This window comes from Chlorocebus sabaeus, chromosome 7 (genome assembly GCF_047675955.1).
Source record: "Chlorocebus sabaeus isolate Y175 chromosome 7, mChlSab1.0.hap1, whole genome shotgun sequence".
In the NCBI taxonomy this organism is placed as follows: domain Eukaryota; kingdom Metazoa; phylum Chordata; class Mammalia; order Primates; family Cercopithecidae; genus Chlorocebus; species Chlorocebus sabaeus.
In genome coordinates, this window is record NC_132910.1 from 95,649,421 (window position 1) to 95,672,559 (window position 23,139).

Consider the following 23,139-nt stretch of genomic DNA (forward strand, 5'->3'; position numbering starts at 1 on the left):
CAGATGAGTAGATTGCAAAAATTTTCTCCCATTCTGTAGGTTGCCTATTCACTCTGATGGTAGTTTCTTTTGCTGTGCAGAAGCTCTTTAGTTTAATGAGATCCCATTTGTCAATTTTGGCTTTTGCTGCCGTTGCTTTTGGTGTTTTAGACATGAAGTCTTTGCCCATGCATGCTATTCCTCTCCTAGCCTTCCAACCTCCAACAGGCCCCAGTAGGTGATGTTCCCCTCCTTGTGTCCATATATTCTCATTGTTCAACTCCCACTTATGAGTGAAAACATGTGGTGTTTGGTTTTCTGTTCCTGTGTTAGTTTGCTGAGAATGATGATTTCCAAGTTCATACATGTTCCTGCAAAAGATATTAACTCATCCTTTCTTATGGCTGCATAGTGTATACGTGCCATTTTGTATATGTGCCACATTTTCTTTATCCAGTCTAACATGATGGGCATTTCGGTTGGTTCCAAGTCTTTGCTATTGAGAATAGTGCTGTAATAAACATACGTGTGCATGTGTCTTCATAGTAGAATGATTTATAATCCTTTGGGTATATACCCAGTAATGGGATTGCTGGGTCAAATGATATTTCTGGTTCTAGATCCTTGAGGAATCGCCACACTGTCTTTCACAATGGGTTGAACTAATTTACATTCCCACCAACAGTGTAACAGCATCCCTGTTTCTCCACATCCTCTCCAGCATCTGTTGTTTCGTGACTTTTTAACGATTGCCATTCTAACTAGCATGAGATGATATCTCATTGTGGTTTTGATTTGCATTTCTCTAATGGCCAGTGATGGTGAGCTCTTTTACATATGCTTGTTGGCTGCATAAATGTCTTCTTTCGAGAAGTATCTGTTCATATTCTTTGCCCACTTTTTGATGGGGTTGTGTGTTTTTTTTCTTGTACATTTGTTTAAGTTCCTTGTAGATTCTGGATATTAGCCCTTTGTCAGATGGCTAAACTGCAAAAATTTTCTCCCATTCTATAGGTTGCCTGTTCACTCTGATGATAGTTTCTTTTGCTGTGCAGAAGCCCTTCAGTTTAATTAGATCCCGTTTGTCAATTTTGGCTTTTATTGCCATTGCTTTTGGTGTTTCAGTCAAGAAGTCTTTGTCCATGCCTATGTCCTGAATGGTATTGCCTAGGTTTTCTTCTAGGTTTTTATGGTTTTATGTCTTACATTTAAGTCTTTAATCCCTCGAGTTAATTTTTGTATAATGTTTACACATTGAAGGGGTCCAGTTTCAGTTTTCTGCATAGTCTAGTCAGTTTTCCCAACACCGTTTATTAAATAGAATCCTTTCCCCATTGTTTGTGCCAGGTTTGTCAAAGATCAGATGGCTGTAGATGTATGGCATTATTTCTGAGGCCTCTGTTCTGTTCCATTCGTCTATATATCTGCTTTGGTGCAAGTACCAGGCTGCTTTTGTTACTGTAGCCTTGTAGTATAGTTGAAAGTCAGGTAGCATGATGCCTCTAGCTCTGTTCTTTGTGCTCAGGATTGTCTTGGTCATACGTGCTCTTTTTTGGTTCCATATGAAATTTAAAGTAGTTTTTTCTAATTCTAAGAAGAAAGTCAATGGTAGCTTGATGGGGATAGCATTGAGTCTATAAATTACTTTGGGCAGTATAGCCATTTTCATAATATTGAATCTTCCTGTCCATGAGCATGGAATGTTTTTCCATTTGTTTCTGTCCTCTCTTATTTCCTTGAGCAGTGGTTTGTAGTTTTCCTTGAAGAGGTCCTTCACATCCCTTGTAAGTTGTATCCCTAGGTATTTTATTCTCTTTCTAGGACATAAACTATCGCATAAATAGAACCAATGACAAAAAGCAAATGATTATCTCAACAGATGCAGAAAAGGCCTTCAATAAAATTCAACAGCCCTTCAAGCTAAAAACTCTCAATAAACGGTATTGATGGAATGTATCTCAAAATAATAAGAGCTATTTATGACAAACCCACAGCCAATATCATACTGAATGGGCAAAAGCTGGAAGCATTTCCTTTGAAAATCGGCACAAGGCCAGGCGCAGTGACTCAAGCCTGTAATCCCAGCACTTTGGGAGGCTGAGACGGGCGGATCACGAGGTCAGGAGATCGAAACCATCCTTGCTAACCCGGTGAAATCCCGTCTCTACTAAAAAATACAAAAAAAAAAAAAACTAGCCGAGCGAGGTGGCGGGCGCCTGTAGTCCCAGCTGCTCAGGAGGCTGAGGCAGGAGAATGGCGTGAACCCGGGAGGCGGAGCTTGCAGTGAGCTGAGATCCGGCCACTGCACTCCAGCCTGGGCGACAGAGCGAGACTCCATTTCAAAAAAAAAAAAAAAAAAAATGAAAATCGGCACAAGACAATATGCCCTCTCTCACTGCTCCTATTCAGCATAGTATTGGACATTCTGGCCAGGGCAATTAGGCAAGAGAAAGAAAGAAAGCATATTCAGATAGGAAGAAAGGAAGTCAAATTGTCTCTCTTTGCAGATGACATGATTGTATATTTAGAAAATCCCATCATCTCAGCCCAAAACCTTCTTAAGCTAATAAGCAACTTCAGCAAAGTCTCAGGATACAAAATCAATGTGCAAAACTAACAAGCATGCCTATACACCAATAATAGACAGAGAGCCAAATATTGACAATTTAACTCAGTAGTGCATTAAGAGAATTATAGCATGAACTTGCAGTCTTTTTCACAGAAATGCTAGGATAGATTAACATTAGTCTGTCATTTAGTGTAATTCACTACACCAAGAGCTTAAAAAGAAAAATTACCTAAATACACACGAAAAGGCACTTACTAAAGCTTAATGATCACACTTGATAAGAAAAGATTTTCTTCAGCAAACTGACAGAAGCTACCACCAGAAACCTATATGATATTTCTGATGAATCATAAAGACAACTTTCATTAAAGTTTAAAATAAGTGGAAGGTTCTGTTACTCCCTCAGTGGGAGCAAACTCCAAAAAAGCAAGGTAGTAAATCAAGAAACAGAAAGATATGGGATCCAGGAAGCAGGAGATACAACACAGAAGAGAGGCAAAGGAAATCCCCAGGATTACTGTGAAGGAAAATCCAGAATGATAAATGTGCAGAAGATCTAGAAAGTAAGGTACAGAAGGTTGAATGATTACTGGAAGGATAATTCAAAAAAAATTTTAAAAATTAAATTGACAGGACAGTGTTAAAATTCATTGCGACAATATGTAGACTTTGGGCAGAGAGTCTGCATAGAAATTAGTAATCCATTTACAAAAACTAAGCAAAGAAAAAATGAATTAATGATTAATCCTGGACAGGGAGACTTAAGAAAAATAAATATAGTATTCTATATGACTCAGCTGAAAATACTATTTATAATCATTGGGCCGGGAACAGTGGCTTATGCTGTAATCCCAGTACTTTGGGAGGCCGAGGCAGGTGGATCACTTAAAGTCAGGAGTTCGAGACCAGCCTGGCCAACATGGTGAAACCCCATCTCTACTAAAAATATAAAAATTACCCCCGCATGGTGGCGGGTGCCTGTAATTCCAGCTACTCAGGAGGCTGGGACAGGAGAATCACTTGAACCCGGCAGGCAGAGGTTACAGCGAGCCGAGATCATGCCACTGCACTCCAGCATGGGTGACAAGAGTGAGACTCCATCTAAAATAAAAAACAAAATAAAAAATATAGCCACAATAACATATAATATGTAAACTGAATACTGATTTAACCAAAACTGTGATGTAAATCATTTGGGAATATGGGGGAGGGCATATATTAGAGAGCTCTAATCTTCCATAATAGTAAGTCAATGAATAATATTTAAAATTGAAAAAATTTAAAAGTATTAATATAAGCATGATATTTAGAAATATAAGTATTTTTTAAAAACAGAAGAATAGCTATGAGAATTGAAAGTGGTTGCTACTGAGGAATGACAGAGGTGGAGAAGGATGAAGCGAGGACTGTCAGTTTCTATGTCGTGTAAAACTAATTTACTTACCTAAAATACCTTCATATATTCCTTTAGTAAAAATTAAAACTAAATTCAGATTTTAAAAAAGACTGACAGTATCCAGTGAGGATGTAGAGAAACATATGTAATCTTAGACCTGATAGCTAAGAGAATAACTTAGTACAGGCTTTCAAGAGAGTATGTTGGCAGTAATATCAAAATTTCGAATATCCTTATTTTCTAATCCAACAATTCCTCCTCTGGCAAATTATTTTAAGAAAACAACAGGGCAGATGTAAAGATTTACCTAAAAGGGTGTTCACAGGATCATACTTTAAAATACTGGAACATTCTGACTATTCATGTACATTGATAAGGACTGATTTAGTACATTATATACTTCCATACAGGGGAATACCTGCAGACTTTTACAATATTGACATAAAGTAGTGGTTTCAAATCATGTTTTTGGAAGTCTATATTCATTTCTCTAGGGCTGCCATAACAAAGTACCAAAATCTAGGTGGCTTAGAAAAACAGAAATCTATTGTCTTATGGTTGTTGGCTAGAACTCTTAGATCAAGGTGTAAGCAGTGCTGGTTCCATCTGAGGGCTGTAAGGGAGAATTTCTTTCATGCTTCTCTCCTACTTCTTGCATTTGCTGGCAATCTTTGGGGTTCCTTGGCTTGTGGATGCACCACTCTGATCTCAGCCTTTATCTTCACATGGCAGTCTTCCTATGCATGTACCTGTGTCTGCATCCAGATTTCCCTTTTTTGTAGGGACACCAATCATGTTGGATTAGGGTCCACCCTGGTAACCTCATCTTAACTTGATCATCTGTAAATACCCTGTAAGCATTTGGTCACATTCAAAGGAACTTGGGGGGTAGGACTTCAACATCTTTTTACAGAATACATTCAACCCATAACAGAATTGTGGGGTCTCTGAGGGGTGCCTCAAAAACTATTGCAGTTAACTGTAGGTCTTGAGCCAGTGAGCTCTAGATTTCCCTTGTCCACTTTAACTAGAAAAGTTCCTATTTTTATAAATTAATATTTTGAAAGTTCATATGAAGAAAAGCTTCCACAATTTAAAATGTTTAAAAGCAACCAACATAAAACTATATTTTTATATGTCCCAAATATATTGCTAACTAACAAAAGCAGTTTGCAAGCATGTGAATATGTTCCCAGTTCTATATAAGTTTTAAAAAGTCACCATCTATAGCTACAGTGCTTATATTTAGATCAATACCATTTTTGGTACAACATATCCACAAAATATTTACAGTATTAACATGGCTATAATTTTTCAAGTTCCCTTTATATATGTCTTCATATTTCTCTATATTGTCTAGTTTTTTGCAGTGCTATATCTTGTAATTAAAAAAGACTATATTATTAAAGATATAAAAAGGTGGCCAGGTATGATGGCTCATGCCTGTAATCCTAGGATTTCGGGAGGCTAAGGCAGGCAGATGGCTTGAGCCCAGCAGTTCACAATCAGCTCAGGCAACATGGCAAAACCCCATCTCTACAAAAATAAAAATAGAAAAAGACATGATATTCAGTAAATACATGTTGGTAAATTGATCGATATAATTTTATTAGTCTGGCTTGGCTTATAAGAATTTCAAACAGAGAGAATTTGCGTAATTATTCAAGTTCTACTTTTCAGAACATCAATCCTTGCCATTCATATCCTACTGATGCTCTCTGATAAAAGTGAGTCTGAAAACCCAAGTCTATTCACGGATGAACAAACAAAATGTGGTACAAACATACAATGCAATATTATTCAGCCTTTAAAAACAAGAAAATTCTGACACATAGTACAACATGGGTGAAACTTGAAGACATTATGTTAAGTGAAATAAGATAGTCACAAAAGGACAAATGCTGTGCGATTCCACTTACATGAGGTATTTAGAGTAGTCTAATTCATAGACACCAAAGGTAAAATGGTAGTTACGAGGGACTGGGGGCAGGGGTAAATGAGGACTTATCGAATGAGTATGGAGTTTCAGTTTTGCAAGAAGAAAAATTGTTCTGGAGATGGGTGATGGTGATGGTTCCACAACAGTGTGAGTGTGCTGAATACCACTGAACTGTACACTTAAAAATGGTTAAAATGGGCCAGCTGAGGTGGCTCACGCCTGGAGGCTGAGGTGAGTGGATCACCTGAGGTTTGGAGTTCGAGACCAGCCTGGCCAACATGGTGAAACCCTGCCTCTACTAATAATAACAAAAAACTTAGCCAAGCTTGGTGGTGCACACTTGTAATCTCAGCTACTCGCGAGGCTGAGGCAGGAGAATCGCTTGAACCCAGAAGGCGGAGATTGCAGTGAGCCGAGATTGCAGTGAGCTGAGACCATGCCATTGCACTCCAGCGAAACTCCATCTCAAAAAAACAGTTAAAATGATGACTCTTGTACATAGTTTACCACAATTAAAAAATAAACAATAAAAAAAATTTTGATCTTAAAACACTTCAAGGTAATGTGTACCTAGCTGACATTCATTTTTAATATCATAAGCTCATTTACTTATTATTTTTCATTAATGAATCATTATAACATAATCACCACTTTCATCATCCCTATCAGCATCAAAGTACTGCAAAAACCAGCTGTATGCTTTATTCTAAAGATCACTTTTCATTTTCTTTATACAGGCAGCATAAATACTTTTTGGAGAAAAACACTATGAGGAGCATTGAGAAAGTCCTTATTTGGAATACTTAGCTGGACTTACCTAAACTGAACTTTCCCTTCCTTGACCCAGGGCAACCTCTGCCAAGCCCGCCACCCTCCAGCTCCCACACTATGAAAGATCGAAGAAGATAATCAGAAAAGCCACCCAAGAAAAGGAAAAGGGAGAATCAGTTACATATCCAGCAAGCCAGAAAACAAGAAAACCCAAATCTGTTCCAGTTCTCTAGTTTCACCTTAAAGGCAAAGAACTGTAGATGCTTGTGAGGAGCTCTTCAAAGCCTAAATTCATAGCCTCTCTACGCGGGAGGTTACCAGCATCTGAAGAAAAACAACCACTACCAGAAAAGCTCTTCTTTGTTTTCATTCTTTGCAGTCCTTCAGGAAACTCTTGATAATGTGAAATGTTATTACTGCAAATGTTGGCTCAGGCAAGTTTACTCTAGAGTCTGACTATCACTGACTTGTTCGCAAAATAAAATCATTTTTAAAGCCTACGAGGAAAGCCAAGAGCAAACCACAAATCAGAAAACCACCAAGGCGGGCTGGCCTCATTGCCAGAGTTTAATGTGATCTAATGGGAGGACAACGAGATGTGAGAATTTGATTTTACGATGCTCCATGTAACATTTGGCAATACGGAGGGGTTGGGCCCAACTTCCCCATCCTTAAGCAAACATTTGAAGTAATGTTTCACTTTCTCATCAGTTTTAATTCTGTCAACGAGAGGGTAGAAATTCAGCCTGCCCTGCTGATTTTAAAAGTGCCGTCTGCTTCGGATGCTCATAGATTTGCTTAATATCCATTTGTATAAGATGAAGATGGGCAGGTGGGGAAGGGGCCAGGAAAATAGGATGAAACTATTTAGTGGCAGTGTACCAACTGGACTGCCACTCTCTTCTGCACTGGTGATTTATTCCATGGGTGGGAAGGCAGGAATAGGGCTAACTTAAGCAACATTCTTTCGCAAGCAAAAACTAACCCCAATGAGAAAGAGTCAGATCTGGGCTGAATCACATTGCCCAGTCTCACAGCAAATGGGACTGGAACTCAGGTGGAGCTCTACTTCCCATCACTCGTTCTTTTAAAAAGAAATAAAATGGTAGCAACACAGAAACGCTTTGCACATGTCAAATTAACAGCGGAGGGCTCTATGGAATAGAGAAAGTCAGTCAGGAAATCCCATAAAAGGGCACATGAGCAATGAAAAATACATTAAAGTTACATATTTCATGCAGCTTTTATTTCTGTTGCCAGGACAATGGAATGAGAATCAGATCTCTTTTTTTCCTTCTTACAGAAGAATGCAACCCTACCAATGCCAAACTCCTACTTACACTGTCATTTTATAGCAATTACAAAGTTGGCCCAGTGAAGAAATGTAAAACTCATAGAGTCAAGTTTCTTGAAGCAATAGTTTGCTAAAGGAAGTGTAACAAATCCAAGGGTCTAGGAAAAATTTACTAGAACTTCTATTTCTATTGACTTTTAAGCTAAACACTAAGAAGGAAAGAAAGCCTCACTAAGAGTTAAAATCTGGATGACACCAGGTGTCCACACCAGGTGACAGACAGTCACCTCTCACCCGCCACCTGTGGACTGTGAGTCTTCCTGAAAGAAGGCTGAGAGCTCAAAGTGCTGAGGGTACGATAGGGTTAGCATCAGTTCAAGCAGGCTGGGCTGCAGTAACATATAGACCAAGCAGGTAATGGCTCAACACAATAGAAAGTTAGTTTTTGCTTAGGTAGCCATTCTGGTGATGAGATCAGCAGGACAGCTCAAGCCATGCCATCACTCAGATGAGGCTCTGCCAACTTCCACTTATGGTTAGCATAGACATCTGCATTGCTTCCTGCAGGAAGAAGGAAGAACCATGGAGAATCACTTCTAGGAGACTTTTTATGGGACCAGACTGGAAGTGGTACATATTATTGAAGTTCATCCTCCATTGGCCATGACTTAGTCTCAGAGCCACACTTAACCACAAGGGAAGCCAGGAAATGTAGCCTGGTTATGTGCTCAAGAAGAAGAAACAAATTATGGCTAAAAGTCAGCAGTTTCTACCATAGGTGTCCTCATCCATTCAGTGGATTGCAATGTATTGCAATCAACATGTTCCCCTCACACAGATTTAACCATTTTAATAAAATGTAACCTCATGAAATGAACAGGTAGCTGAAAAATATTCCTACTACAAAGTTAAAAATTGAAGATAATATTAATAATACGAACACAAGCCAACCACAAGAAAAGAACAGAGCTAAAGCCTCATATTTTAAACTCTTTGTCAATAATAATGTGAGGTTTTTTTTAAAAAAGACTATTAAATTACTTCTGGAAAGAAGTCAAACCAAATATTTTTAAAAATTTTAAGTTTATTTGAAATACAGATTTATATCCACTTTTATAATAATGAACCTTATATTCCATATATACCTGAACATGACTAATAAGAATGTGAACATATCAAAATTAGCAAAAAATTTAAGTAGTCATAAAATAAACATGGAGAAAAGCTTCTGCAATTTTATGTGCAGTTTAAAGTCATGTTATACTTAATCTATTATTTTGAAAAATTTTACTAATCTTGATGAGAGATATTTAGAGGTCTCCTTTGAGATTTCTCATTAAATAATAAAGTACAAAAAGAAACATACCATTGGGTTCTCATTTTTTCTTCACCCCATAATTTAAAATTGCAAAATAACATATGTAAAACAATCTGGCAGTAGGCTGGGCGTGGTGGCTCACGCCTGTAATCCCAGCACTTTGGGAGGCCAAGGTGAGCAGATCACTTGATGCCAGGAGTTCGAGACCAGTCTGTGAAATGTAGCAAACCCCGTCTCTACTAAAAATTAGCTGGACATGGTGGCATACACCTATAATCCCAGTTACTCAGGTGGCTGAGGCACAAGAATCACTTGAACCTCGGAGGCGGAGGTTGCAGCGAGCTGAGATTGCACCACTGCACTCCAGCCTGGGCAACAGAGTGAGACTCTGTCTCAGAAAAAAAAAAAAAAAAAAAAAAAAAAAATCTGGCAACAAAATTGTATTCCTCTGTTAATATATATATAAAAAAAAAAAGCTGAAGTTTTAAGAAATAATTAAAATATGTTTTGTAGTGTTGGGAGGTTGATTCACAGATCAATGAAAGTACAGGTTTCTAATGTATCTCAGCTTATGGTATTTTCTAGATCCTGTTTCAATGGTTACATATATAACTATTTGTGCATGTGTGTGTGCACGCATATACCTGTGCACGTACCACAGAAAGATATGTACTAAAGAATGTGTCTTCTCAAAAATCACTCAACTAATATTTATAGTGCACCTGCTCCTTATCCTGATGCAGTTTTCATTACAGCAGCAATACTCAATCTAGCAAAAACAATATTTTGAAAGAAAATTGTGTAAGTGTATCAGTGATGGAGCATCTACTTCGATGAAATGTTTTAAAAGGTTTTGGGAATAAGTTTACTGAGGCAGCATAAATGAAATCTTTTTGCTTCCCCATTCATAGGCAAGCTATTGTAAGAAAATGCTACAAAATGTCACTCATAAGTTTAATTTTAGAAAAACTAGAACCTTCAAATAAAGGGAAGTCAAATACCTAATACCCATTAGGATGACTACTATCAAAAAATGAAACAGAAAATAGCGAGTATTGGCAAGGATCTGGAGTTAGTATATTCTTGTGCACTGTTGGTGGGAATATAAAATGGTATAGTTGTTATGGGAAACAAAATGGTATTTCCTCAAAAAATTAAAAATTGAATTACTATATGATGCATACATTCTACTTCTGGGTATATGCCCAAAACAACTGAAAGCTGGGTCCTGAAGAGATATTTGTACACCCATGTTCATAGCACCATCATTCACAAAAGCCAAAAGGTGGAAGCAACCCAGTGTCCATCAACAGAAGAACAGATAAGCAAAATGTGATACAGATATACATACAATGAAATAGTGTTCAGCCTTTAAAAAGAAGGAAATTCTCACAAATGCCATAATATGGATGAGCCTCAAGGACATTATGCTAAATGAAATAAGCCAATAACAAAAAATAGTGTATAATGTCACTTATATGAGTACTTATAGTAGTGAAATGCATAGAGACAGAAAATGAAAGGGTAGTTATTAGAAACTAGGGAGAAGGAGGGATGGACAGTTGCTTAATAGGTATAGAGTATCAGTTTTGCAAGATCCATATAATTCTGGAGATTGGTTATCCAACAATGTGAATGTACTTAACATTAATAAACTACACATTTAAAAAATGGTAACTGTGTATTATGAGTATTTTACTATAATTAATTGTTTTAATGTAGAGGAGTCTACAGTTGGATATTGAGATATGGAGAAATGATGAAAATATTTTCTATAACTCAGAGTTTGCTGACTTTTAAAACACAAGAAACACACACACACCATCTACTTTCAAGGTAAAGATATTTTCACAATGAATTTAAAGTAACTGTTCTTTGAAAGAAATTCAAGCTATGCTGAGAACATTTTGAAAACATATTTAAAGTGTTTCCATCACTATGTGTGTTGTTGCTGATAATTATGCAAATGCAGCCCTATAAAAATTTTCATAACTGAACACTTACACTTAGAAATGGAACATTTAAGCTATTTAATAATTTATCAAAGAGTTTTAATGGTTTTGAATTCAGTTGGTAAACCAGTAACAAGCAACTCCCAATTATTTGTAAGAACAAGTGGTTAATGTCAGTGAAGATAAAAAATTTTATCCAAATTTCAACAGAAGTTTCTGCATAATTGAAATATAGACTAGAGAAATGACCATCATGATTTAGTAAGCCTAGTCAATGATGGGTTCCTTCCACTCCTTCATTCCTTCCATTTGTAGATTCCATTCAGATCTAAAAATACTTCCAAGGGATCTTTTTAAGATATGGCAATCAAAATTCAAAAATTGTCAGATTGTGAATTCATTAAAATCGAGTTTTAAACTAGGATTTTAAAAACATATTGAAGCATATTAAATCATAAAACTCTCACTAATGAGAGCAAAAAGAGCTAGGTATTGTAAGCAAAAATAAGTAAAATAATTTTTAGAGTATTCTTTCTTTCATCTGTCTTAAGCCTTTGTTATTTTCTATCTTACAAATGTCTCATAAAGTGCATAATATATTCGTACATAGCATATGCATATAACTCACAAATTAATTTTGTTCATACATAAAAATGTTTATTAATATGGATATAAAATATAGAGACTATTGGTCTAAAATGTCTTGGAAACCAGTTAGGGAGAAATCTATAAACTTTGGTTTAAAAGGCAAATGGTCTAAATCTGTGATATGGAAGACCAAGGTTATATATGAGAAAGGCTTTTCTTTATAGTAGAAGCAAGAAGCCACAAGAGTAATTCTCATCCATTGAAATTATGTAGGTATAGTTCTTCCTTAGAGTAATGAGATCAATTCATTTTATTCATAGGAATATTATGTAGCTCTACTGTCCTTAAGTGCCATCCAGGAGATAATTCTAAGTACGTATCTACAGTCAAGAATAACATTTTGATAGTGAAGTAACACTGTACACATAGATTTTCTCTTAGAATATTTAAAGTACTTATGCTTTCATCACTAAGTTTTCTTGAATCTGTTTTGGAATGTGATGGGACACATTTAAGTAAACAAACAATCACATACATAAACACTGTATTAATCTTTTTATCATTTGATCCCTCCCTTCATGTAAAACCACTGTAGAAGGAAAAAAATTTTTATCACAAAATAGCTACATCATTCCCATTATTTAGAACGTCTTTCCTTTCTTCTTTCATTTTATCTGAGTTTTCTCTGTAATTTGGGGTTCACTTCCAAAAACTTGTATTCAACAACTATTTGAGTATACTACATGCTTCTATGGCAGATTGATTGCAAAAATGGCCCTGTTTTCTATATCGACATGCTCTTTACAATGTGGCTTTGCAGTTCCTCTTATTAGAAGGTGAAGTATATTTTCCCATCTCTTGAATATGGACTAACTTTGGCACTTTTTTTTGGCCAATAAAACACGGCAGAGGTGATAATGTGTCAGTTCCAGTCTAGGTCTACTTCTACCATATGTCCTTGAAAACTCACTAACCCACAGAATAAGTCCAGGATGGGTATGAGACTACATGCAAGAGAGCTGAGGTGTTCTAGATGATTACTAATGAATGTCCCAGGCCGGGCACAGTGCCTCATGCCTGTAATCCCAGCACTTTGGGAGGCCAAGCAGGTGGATCATTTGAGGTCAGGAGTTCAAGACCAGCCTGGCCAACATGGAGTAACCCCGTCTCTACTAAAAATACAAAAATTAGCCAGGTGTGGTGGTACATGCGTGTAGTCCCAGCTACTTGGGAGGCTGAGGCAGGAGAATCGCTTGAACCCAGGAGGTGGAAGTTGCAATGAGCTGAGATCGTACCACTGCACTCCGGCCTGGGCAAGAAGAGTGAAATCCCGTCCCACCCCACCCCTCCCCCCAAAAAATGTCCTGAACGGAGTTGCCTAATCTGCATGTGGCTAACAGCAGATGCATGTAGAGGTCCAGCCAAGGGCAGAAGAGCCACCCAACTGAGCGCAGACCAGATTAGCAGCTCATAGAATTTTGAGCTAAATGAATGGTTACAATTTTAAGCAGCTAAGTTTTGGGCTGGTTTGTTAAGCAGTATTATTGTGATAACTGTTAACAATCCTTACTAGGCATACTAAAAAGACGGAAACAATGTGGTCCTTTCTGCCCTTGAAGGACTCATCTTCTGTATAAGGTCTTTTAATCTGGGGCCCACAGATGGACTTTAAAGAGATCTTAAATTATTTTAAATTATATGTGAGATTTAACATGTCTTCTCAAGTGTTTTTCCTCTGGGGAAGTGGAGTTTATAGTTTTTATCAGATTCTTAAATAAGTTGATCTCTCACCAAAAGGTTAATACAGCACAGCTGTGAAGATACTGATGTAGTTATAAAAAGTATAATACATCAAATCCAATAATAGAGGTATGTGACAGGTAGTATGGCAATACAGAGAAGAAAACTTTTAAATCTCCTGAGGAATTCTAAGGCTTTCTCAAAGAAATTATTCTTCCCAAGTGTCTCAACAGACACAAAGAACCTTTCAGGCAATGGGATAGCAGGTACAATAACATGGAAAAGTAAAACTGCCTGGTTTCTTTACGGAAAAGAAATTGTACATGTAGCAAGATACATAGTTAAGGTATGGAAGATAAAACTGAAGAAGGCTGAGGTCAAGATGTAGTCCATGCCAGGGAATTTGTTTTTTAAAACTGTAAGGATCTGCCACTAAAAGTTTTAAGCAAAGAAAAAACATTGTGAAAAATCACATTTTAGAAGTCCTGGTGGCAGAGAATAGAACAGCTTGCTTGGAGAAATGATTGGTGCAAGCTGGCAATAGTACAGGCAAGAAATGATGGAAGTCTGAATTCAGAGAGTGGCACAGGGTGTAGAGGACAGAGGTGAGGTTTGAAAGTAGAATCATCAGGAGCTATTGACTGATTAGGTATAAAAGTGAGAAAGCAATCTGGGATTAGTATTTCTTGATTGCACAAATGGAGATGGTGATAAAAATCACTGAGGAGAGAATGCCAAAGGAGCATCACGGAGAGAGAAATTTTTTAAATCCCATTTTGAACATGTTCAATTACAGATTGTGCAGCAGGCCTAGAACTCAAACAAATAGTGAAGGATGAAGATTTAGAAGTTACTGACTATAAATTCCGAGGAATTTGAGGAGTCAAGGAAAATGCAGCATGTAAGAAAAAATTGAGGGGAATACATAAGTTCTAAACATGAAAACACACATGCCTTGGTCAAAGGCACTTAAAGAATTGCCAGCCCAGGGTAAAAATGACTCTTCTGTGACTGGCTCTTGAAAAGATAAAAAAAAGACAGAGAGAGGACAAAAACAGAGAGAGAAAATACCAACCTTTCCTCAGTACGTGGAGCGGCAGGTCAAGTCCTGCGAGCTAAAGCTGGCGTTGAAGTCAGTGCTCTACCCTTGAACTGCAAATGCACACAAGTCTCCAGTCCATGCTGTCTATATCCTGCATACACTTCTTGCAGATCAGCTCCACACATCTGTCACTTGAACCAACACTTCCTAAGAGCAGGAAGTTATAACAGCACAGAGAGCGAGAGATATTTCCAAAAAGCTTTGGATAAATTAGCATCAAATTCAGATTTTATAAAGTTTTTATGTACAAATACTGACTTATCCCAAAACAAAAACAAAGCAAAATTAAAACCTCCAGAAAATGTTTAAGAGGATATCTAATAAATGCAAAGCCCATGACAAAGTACTGTGGGAATGAAAATACGAATAGAGCATAAAATCTGATCTTAAAGGAAAAATCAGTTACCATCCATGGTGACTGTGAGATACGTAATTTGCAAGTTATAGGTATAAAGCCCATGAGAATGGATAAGGCCAACCAGAAGGTGGGGGAAATGCAGTACTCACAAATGGTAGCCTGTTTTTCCCAGAGTTTTGTTTGGCCTGTACAGTGTTTTTAAAAACGATGTTATCTGCCAATATTTAAAAATTGGGAGATTTCACCCCAAAAAATCAAATTCAACTTCTCTTGGAAAATTAATTAAAAGAAATTGCAACACTGGGCTCATGTTGCCACTCAGCAATAACTGGAGCTGAAAAGCAGTGGCTACCTTTAGAATGACCATGTGTCCTTCAATTAGCCACCTTTCTCATTGTCTTCACTAATTGTATTTACCTGCCTGCTCCTTGTAGGCATCTGAATTTGTGACCGTCTGTGTAGAATTAGAAAAGAATTCTAAGAAAGGAAAACTGAATCATGTGCATCCAGCTATGGCTGTTTATAAGCCAGTGTCTCTTCCCCACTAAAAATTAGCTGTTTAAGATCAGACTTGATGCTCCATTCATCTTTTCATTCCATTACTCTTCCACGAGCTCTGCACATATGAGGTATCCTCCAAGCATTTTCTGCAAGTTTTTGTTTTGTATTGTTTGTTTTTGGTTTGGGATAAGTCAGCATTTATATATATAAACTTAAACTTATAAAACCTGCATTTGATGCTAATTTACCCAAAGGCATATTCATTATTCATTTCCCCTATTCACTGTCATTACCCTAAACATCTGCTCTGATCAAATAAGTTTCTTATTGAAGCTTTATGACCTTCTGTGGTCAGTAGCTAGAGTTGCACATCCAGAGTTAAGTAATATAGTTAGTTCTGTATCATACAAAGGATACAATAAGAATATAATAAAACCTCAAGAAATATGAAAAAATTATTTTCAGTTTATTGGGCTACTTTTTAATTTTCCATGCCATTCTTCATTTAGAAAGATCAAAGAGAAGGACTTGAGATCATATACTTTTATGACTGGAACACTAAGGGAAGGAGAAAGGGGAAAAGTTTACATTCTAAAAAAGAAGAAAAAAATCAATGTGCTAGTTAGAATTGTATCAGAATCCAACAAAGTTTCACAGGCTTGTGGCAATAAGTTCCTACTGCCAATTAGGAATATAAAAGAATTAACTGTATTATCAAGATCAAAGAAATATTAGAGCCACTTATCTGCATACCCTCAATCCCAAGGTTTTGCTCTATTTTAATTTTCTCACCTTTTTCCTGCTAAGTAAAGAAAGTGAGATATTAGCTCACATTTTAAAAAAAAGATATAGTAACTATGACATGAAAGTCAGATCAATGTAGCTGTAGGGACCCGGAGCACACAGACCTCGCTGGCTTCACTCTTACCTCGGTGTCTGCTGCACCCTCGCTTCCTCTCCTAGGCCACGAGACCCAGCGGCTAGAAATTCACCATGTCTATTCTCAAGGTCCATGCCAGGGAGATCTTTGACCCTCGTGGGAATCCCACTGTTGAGGTTGATCTCTTCACCTCAAAAGGTCTCTTCAGAGCTGCTGCGCCCAGTGGTGCTTCAACTGGTATCTATGAGGCTCTAGAGCTCCGGGACAATGATAAGACTCGCTACATGGGGAAGGTATCTCAAAGGCTGTTGAGCACATCATTAAAACTATTGCGCCTGCCCTGGTTAGCAAGAAACTGAACGTCACAGAACAAGAGAAGATTGACAAACTGATGATCGAGATGGATGGAACAGAAAATAAATCTAAGTTTGGTGCAAACGCCATTCCGGGGGTGTCCCTCGCCGTCTGCAAAGCTGGTGCCATTGAGAAGGGGGTCCCCCTGTACCGCCACATCGCTGACTTCGCTGGCAACTCTGAAGTCATCCTGTCAATCCCGGCTTTCAATGTCATCAATGGCGGTTCTCACGCCGGCAACAAGCTGAACATGCAGGAGTTCATGATCCTCCCAGCTGGTGCAGCAAACTTCAAGGAAGCCATGCACATTGGAGCCAAGGTTTACCACAACCTGAAGAATGTCATCAGGAAGAAATACGGGAAAGATGCCACCAATGTGGGGGATGAACACGAAGTATCTGAAAGATGTCACTTTACAGAAATAGTGTGTACCATTCCGATGTTACAATGGTGGAGTTGGCAGGTGTGCCCAGGCCAAGCAGTGGGGCTGGACACAAGGTCCGTGGCCCAAAAAGAGTGCTGAAGTTTTGCTGCACATGCTTAAAAATGCAGAGAGTAATGCTGAACTTAAGGGTTTAGATGTAGATTCTCTGGTCATTGAGCATATCCAAGTGAACAAAGCACCTAAGATGCGCCGACGGACCTACAGAGCTCATGGTCGGATTAACCCATACAAGAGCTCTCCCTGCCACATTAAGATGATTCTTACTGAAAAGGAACAGATTGTTCCTAAACCAGAAGAGGAGGTTGCCCAGAAGAAAAAGATATCCCAGAAGAAACTGAAGAAACAAAAATTTATGGCACAGGAGTAAATTCAGCATTAAAATAAATGTAATTAAAAGAAAAAAAAAAAAAAGAAAGTTAGATCAATGATAAAGATTTACAGTCTAAGGTTTAGTCTCATTTTCAATAGTTCCCCCAAACTAAAGGTGATAAAAATACATTTTATGTAATCACATTAGCTCATTAATCACCTAAAGGCCTAGCTGTTGACCCTTCACCTTTCCCAATGGGACTGAGGAAGTCAATCAACTGATAAAATAAAGTCTCCATCAGACTTTAAAAAGAAAAAACCCTTTTTAATGATTATGAAAAATATATATGTGAGATTCAGGTTAACTTCCCAAAATTTAAGTCGAGGAAAGAATCAAGAACATTCACTATACCAAAAAAAAAAAAATGGGATTTTTGCAATCTCCTTTTAAAAGTGAAAGAGAGAGGGAGAATAGATTTTAATGAGCTTCCCTGTTCACCTTGATTAAATCAGAACTTTAGAGAAAGTAACCTAGCAGAACTTCAGAAATGTGAAGTTCAAGTTCAACTAATGAAGGAACAAAGACTTTAATTTTAGCTGAATGATCTTCCCATGTCTGTGTCAGTTTCACACTCTATTAGATCCTCTGGAACAAAAGGCCCAGACCCTCCCACTGGGAATCTTTCTCTGGAGCCCTAGGCACTATTGTTGATTTTATCTTAAAGGGCTTGGGAACACATTTTATAAACATGAAAACAGAGAGCAAGTAAGTGTGAGAAACATCCAGTGAAAGAAGGTCAATGCTGTCAAAGCCCCACTGAATTTCTTTTAAAATGATGTAGGTAGATGCATTTCTGGTTGGTGTGTTTAGTCAGACAGAGGTTTGAAAACGATATTCATTTGTCCCTTTTCTTACATGTGAAAATAATCACAATTTCTCAGGGAAGAATCTCCTGCTGGGTTACCAACTGCTGGGCTCATCCTCTCATACAACCAAATACCTTATTTTCAGTCTGAGACTTGGGGATGCTTTCTTTGGACAAATCAACATTGGCTTCATATATGGAAATTCTCCTTCCTAAGGTTACCCATTGCAAGTGAAACCATGGAATTCCATGACACCTGTAAACCATTTCTCCTCTTCTGACTGGATTTGGCACAGCTAAGCATGGAATCAGAACCAGAAAGCCAGAGACCTACCTGCCAAATGAATGCTATTTCAGGACGTCTTCAATGTTGTTGTTTTCCTTTTAAATAAAAATGAAATGAAATCACATAATAACACCACAATAAATTCTGCACATGCTAAAATAGAAAAGAGAGGACATTATTTTTTGACCTTTCAATATATGTGAAACACATTTTATACTGGAATAAACAACTTGAAAATGTATTATATGCACAAATGGCATGTGAATGGAACAGTTGCTTATGAGACTGGGAAAGAAGAGAAACTCTATTCATTGACAGAGGACTGCCAAAATTAGATATTAAAAACCCCAAACTTTTCTCAGTTTAAGGAATAAAATTAGTCTCTTAGAGATCCTACTCCTAAATCAAAAGATGAAAATTACCAAGCTTTAGTACACAACCACATGAATAATTCAGCCTATGAAAGCCACTATTATCCAGCATGGAATCGCTAATATGCAATAGAAAGTTTTCTCAGAATCTCAGAGGAGTTCCAAGATTGAATTTCTCATGACAAATAGTGGTTCTGACAAATGAAAATTCTACCATGAAATATAAAGTCGACATTAAACTAACAATCTATTTAGTCAGCAATCATTCAGTAACTATGAACCAGCTGGAAAAGACACACCCAATACAAATCTATATCTGTTCTGTCATCTATTCAGGACATATTTATTGAGGACCTACCACATGCTCAGCACCATGCTGGGAGCTGGGGTGTCAGCAAGATAGACATAGTGTTTTTCCCATGGATAGAAATAAAGAGTCCCACTTTCTACTACTGGGCATGCCAAACTATAAGTGATAGCAACCACTCAGATTGAAAAGGTGCTGTTATTGGTGGCAGAATGATAAAACTCTTAGATCCAATTCTCTCAAGGCCAAAAAATTGATGGGGTTACATATAGTTAGATATAGATATTTAAATCACTTTTATTAGTTAAAAAATTTACATAAAGTCTATGTGAATTGTTTTTGTTTTGTTTTGCTCTTGTTGTTATTCTTCTGTCTTCTCTCCTTGTAGATCAAATTATGGGCGGATTGAAGTAGGATTAATGTTACCAGCACAGAATACTGACTCTCATTTAGAGCCTTTGGCAGTGAACTGATCCAGAGAGATATCACCAGCATCAACATCATCATCATTATCATCAAGAGGCTTGCAAGGCCTACTTTATCAATCTTATTTATTATATCCATGGAACATGTGTTATCACCAAAATGACACCAGGGACTTACAGAACATGTCTCAATTCATATCTCCGTTTACTGAATAGCAAATGGATTAAGTATTTTAGAAATTGCAAATAGGCTAGCAAATGCAGATGGCCTGGGATTATAAGAAAATGTAATAAACTTCTAATAAAACATTTGAGCAAACTCACACATCTGTGGACAGATGGGAGGCATTATGTAATCAAGTCATTGCTACAGCAAGCTCTAACCGCACCCCCCTCCTCTTCAACCCCGCCAACCCATCCCTACCCCCGGCCCCACCCCGCTGCTGCTGTTGGGCCAAGGTTGAGGGTAAAGGGCTTCTGTGAGTTTTCCTTCTCTGTCAGCATCCAGAGAAAGTATTTTTAATCTTTCTAAGATGAACTATTAAAATAGACAGCCTTTGACCCACACCCACAAAAACACACACAAAAAAACTCAAATCCTTGACCCAGGAAGCAAGGTTTCACTGCTTGTATTTGTTTGTTTTTGAAAACATAATATTTCCATGAATACACTTAGCTACTTGCCAGAAGTTTTTGTCTCTGACAATTCCACTAGATGGTAATGTTTGAGGTGGGCTCCTTAATGTAGCTTTGGGGAGTAATTTCCGAAGTGATCAATCAGCTGTAGAAACCACAAAATGGAATGAGAGATAGATTGGGAGTTTTTTAAAGGCTATATTCACCAGACTAAGTGAATAATATGAAATTAACACTTAGAAGTTCTCCTTTTGAAGATAATGTGAATGTGTGTGGGTGTGTATAAATGTTACTGAATTCCAGAGTAACATTAGAATTTTCTCTTTACAACAACTGACTAACCTTCAACTTGATATTCTGGAATGACTTTCCTCCCTTGATCAAAAGTAATATCTCCTGGGGTATCAAACATTTGAGGTGCAAAAATCTGGGGCGAGGCACAGGGGAAAAGAGGAAAAGGAGAAAACACTTCTACAGCATCTAAGAGAGAAGTTATCACAGAGAACTGAAGCAAGTATATTTTAGAGATGAAACATTGACACAAGCTCTGGAGTCAGCTAAAACAGGATTCAGCCTTATCACTTTTTTGGCCATGTGACCTTATAGCACGTTTTTCTAATTGGTAAAATGGAGACAAATATACTGTTGCAGTAGGTAGCTAGTCAGGCATGAGCAGGACAGGAATAGGCTCCCCCATTCTCCAAACACATAACAGAAGTGTCAGGCTACCATCAGGTGATGGTCAGGTGGTTGTCAGCTGTCTCTCTAAAATAGTAATTGGTCACAGCTGGCACCAGAGAAGGCTGGCTCCTAATAGATAGAAAACACCTGAAACTGGTGATCAGCAGCTTCCCAATAAGATCTTAGGAGTTGGGCGAGTGGGCTCAAGCATGTGCACTAAGAGGCAAAATGGTAGGGTTTAACTACCATTTTGGTAAGAGGCAAAATGGTAGGATATATTACTTTCCTCTGGGAATGCCAGACTGGTAAGGGAAGAATGCCTGAAGTGAGCATGCATGCAATTCCAGTAAACACACTGCATATGCAGCCCCTCCCAAGTGCTGACCGGCCACTGTGCATAGCCCACCCCAAGGGAAGAATCAAAGAAGTAAAGCAAGACCCCAGAAGCATGCCAACATACAAAACCCCAAGTCATGCATTTGATCTCTCAAGTCACTCGCTTGGCCCTCTTCCAAGTGTACTTTACTTTCTTTCATTCCTGTTCTAAAGCTTTCTAATAAACTTCCACTCCTACTCTAAAACTTGCCTGTCTTCTTCTGCCTTATACCTCCTCCATCAAATTCTTTCTTCTGAGGAGGCAAGAATTGAGGTTGCTGCAGACCCCCTATGTATATGGATTTGTCCCAATGACAATAGTACCTAAAATAGAGATAAAACTAGCATTTAAAGTTACTGTAAGATTTAAATGAAGTATGTATATAAGGCACTTAGAACAATGCCCAGCACATAGTAAGTACTCAATAAATGTTAGTAACAAATATTGTATTTCAGACCAAAGTGCTAAAAAAAAAATCAACTAAAAAACATATTGTTCAACTATTGAGATCCTGAGTTTTAGCAGTAATGACAGCAGAAATCAAAGACCTCAAACTATTTAGTAAATGTATAATAAGTTCTTCAAATTTTCCATTAGAAGCTAGATCATTATCATACACTTATGATTAACTCTCTGAGATTCTTCTGGTCCATCAATGCCAACAAACTGTTAAAATGAAGATCATCACTCAAGAAAAAAAGTGTGTGACTGTCTTCCAGCATGGGAGCCTAAGAACAAGAGATGTAAAGTAGAACTTGACTATCAAATTCTTAGGTTTGAGAAACGATATTTCCAAGATCACAAGTGAAAGGATTTCATAGATGGAAATTGGAATTTCATATGTCAACTCATAGAATATTTTATTATAAAAACTTTAAAGTATACAAATGTGTAGAGAATATCATAATAAACACTGGTATCCCCAGCTTTAAAAATTAAAGCATTATGAGGACACTCAGAGCTGCCATGCTGAACAAAGGCACTGTTCTTTGAGTAGAAAGTGAATGATCTCCATGGAGGATAACACACTGTATTCTACGTAGTTGGAACGCCACCCCCTACCCCAGGATGGAGCTATGTAGCTTTCCACCTAGACACAACCAAAGAGCTCCAGTAAAATCTTCCTGATATCATTCAGACTCCACAATCCTGAATCTGATTATTATTCCTAGTCCCGTTTCTATACTTTTATTATAGATGTATCTATTTGTATGGATTTTCTGTTTTGAACTTATATGAACAGTTATTCTTTATGAATCCCTCTGCAACTCGCTTTTTGTGAACTTGATATTATACTTCTAAAATATATTCCTCTTGATGTCTATAACTTTAGTCCATTCACTTTAACTGCTGAATTTCATTATTTCAATACTGTATTATTGAAATACTGAATTATTTCAATTCAGTTTTTCATTATATGAATAAATTGGTTTATTTATCCATTCTCCTTTTGATAAAGAATTGGAAGTTGTTTTTCTTTCCACATTTTTTGGATGAGAGCCTTGTATTCAATAAATGTTAGCAATAACTTTTTTGTTTGTTTTTGTTTTGAGACGGAGTCTTGCTCTGTCGCCCAGGCTAGAGTGCAGTGGCATGATCTTGGCTCATTGTAACTTCTGCCTCCCAGTTTCAAGCAATTCTCCTGGCTCAGCCTCCCAAGTAGCTGGAATTACAGGTGCACGCCACCACACCTGGC

General features: G+C 37.6%; 1 pseudogene; it reads left to right on the forward strand.

Annotated features, from left to right (window-relative positions):
- The first annotated feature begins 16,437 nt into the window (after positions 1-16,437).
- LOC103236321 (alpha-enolase-like) lies at positions 16,438-17,597 on the forward strand (annotated as a pseudogene).
- The last annotated feature ends 5,542 nt before the right edge of the window (positions 17,598-23,139 follow it).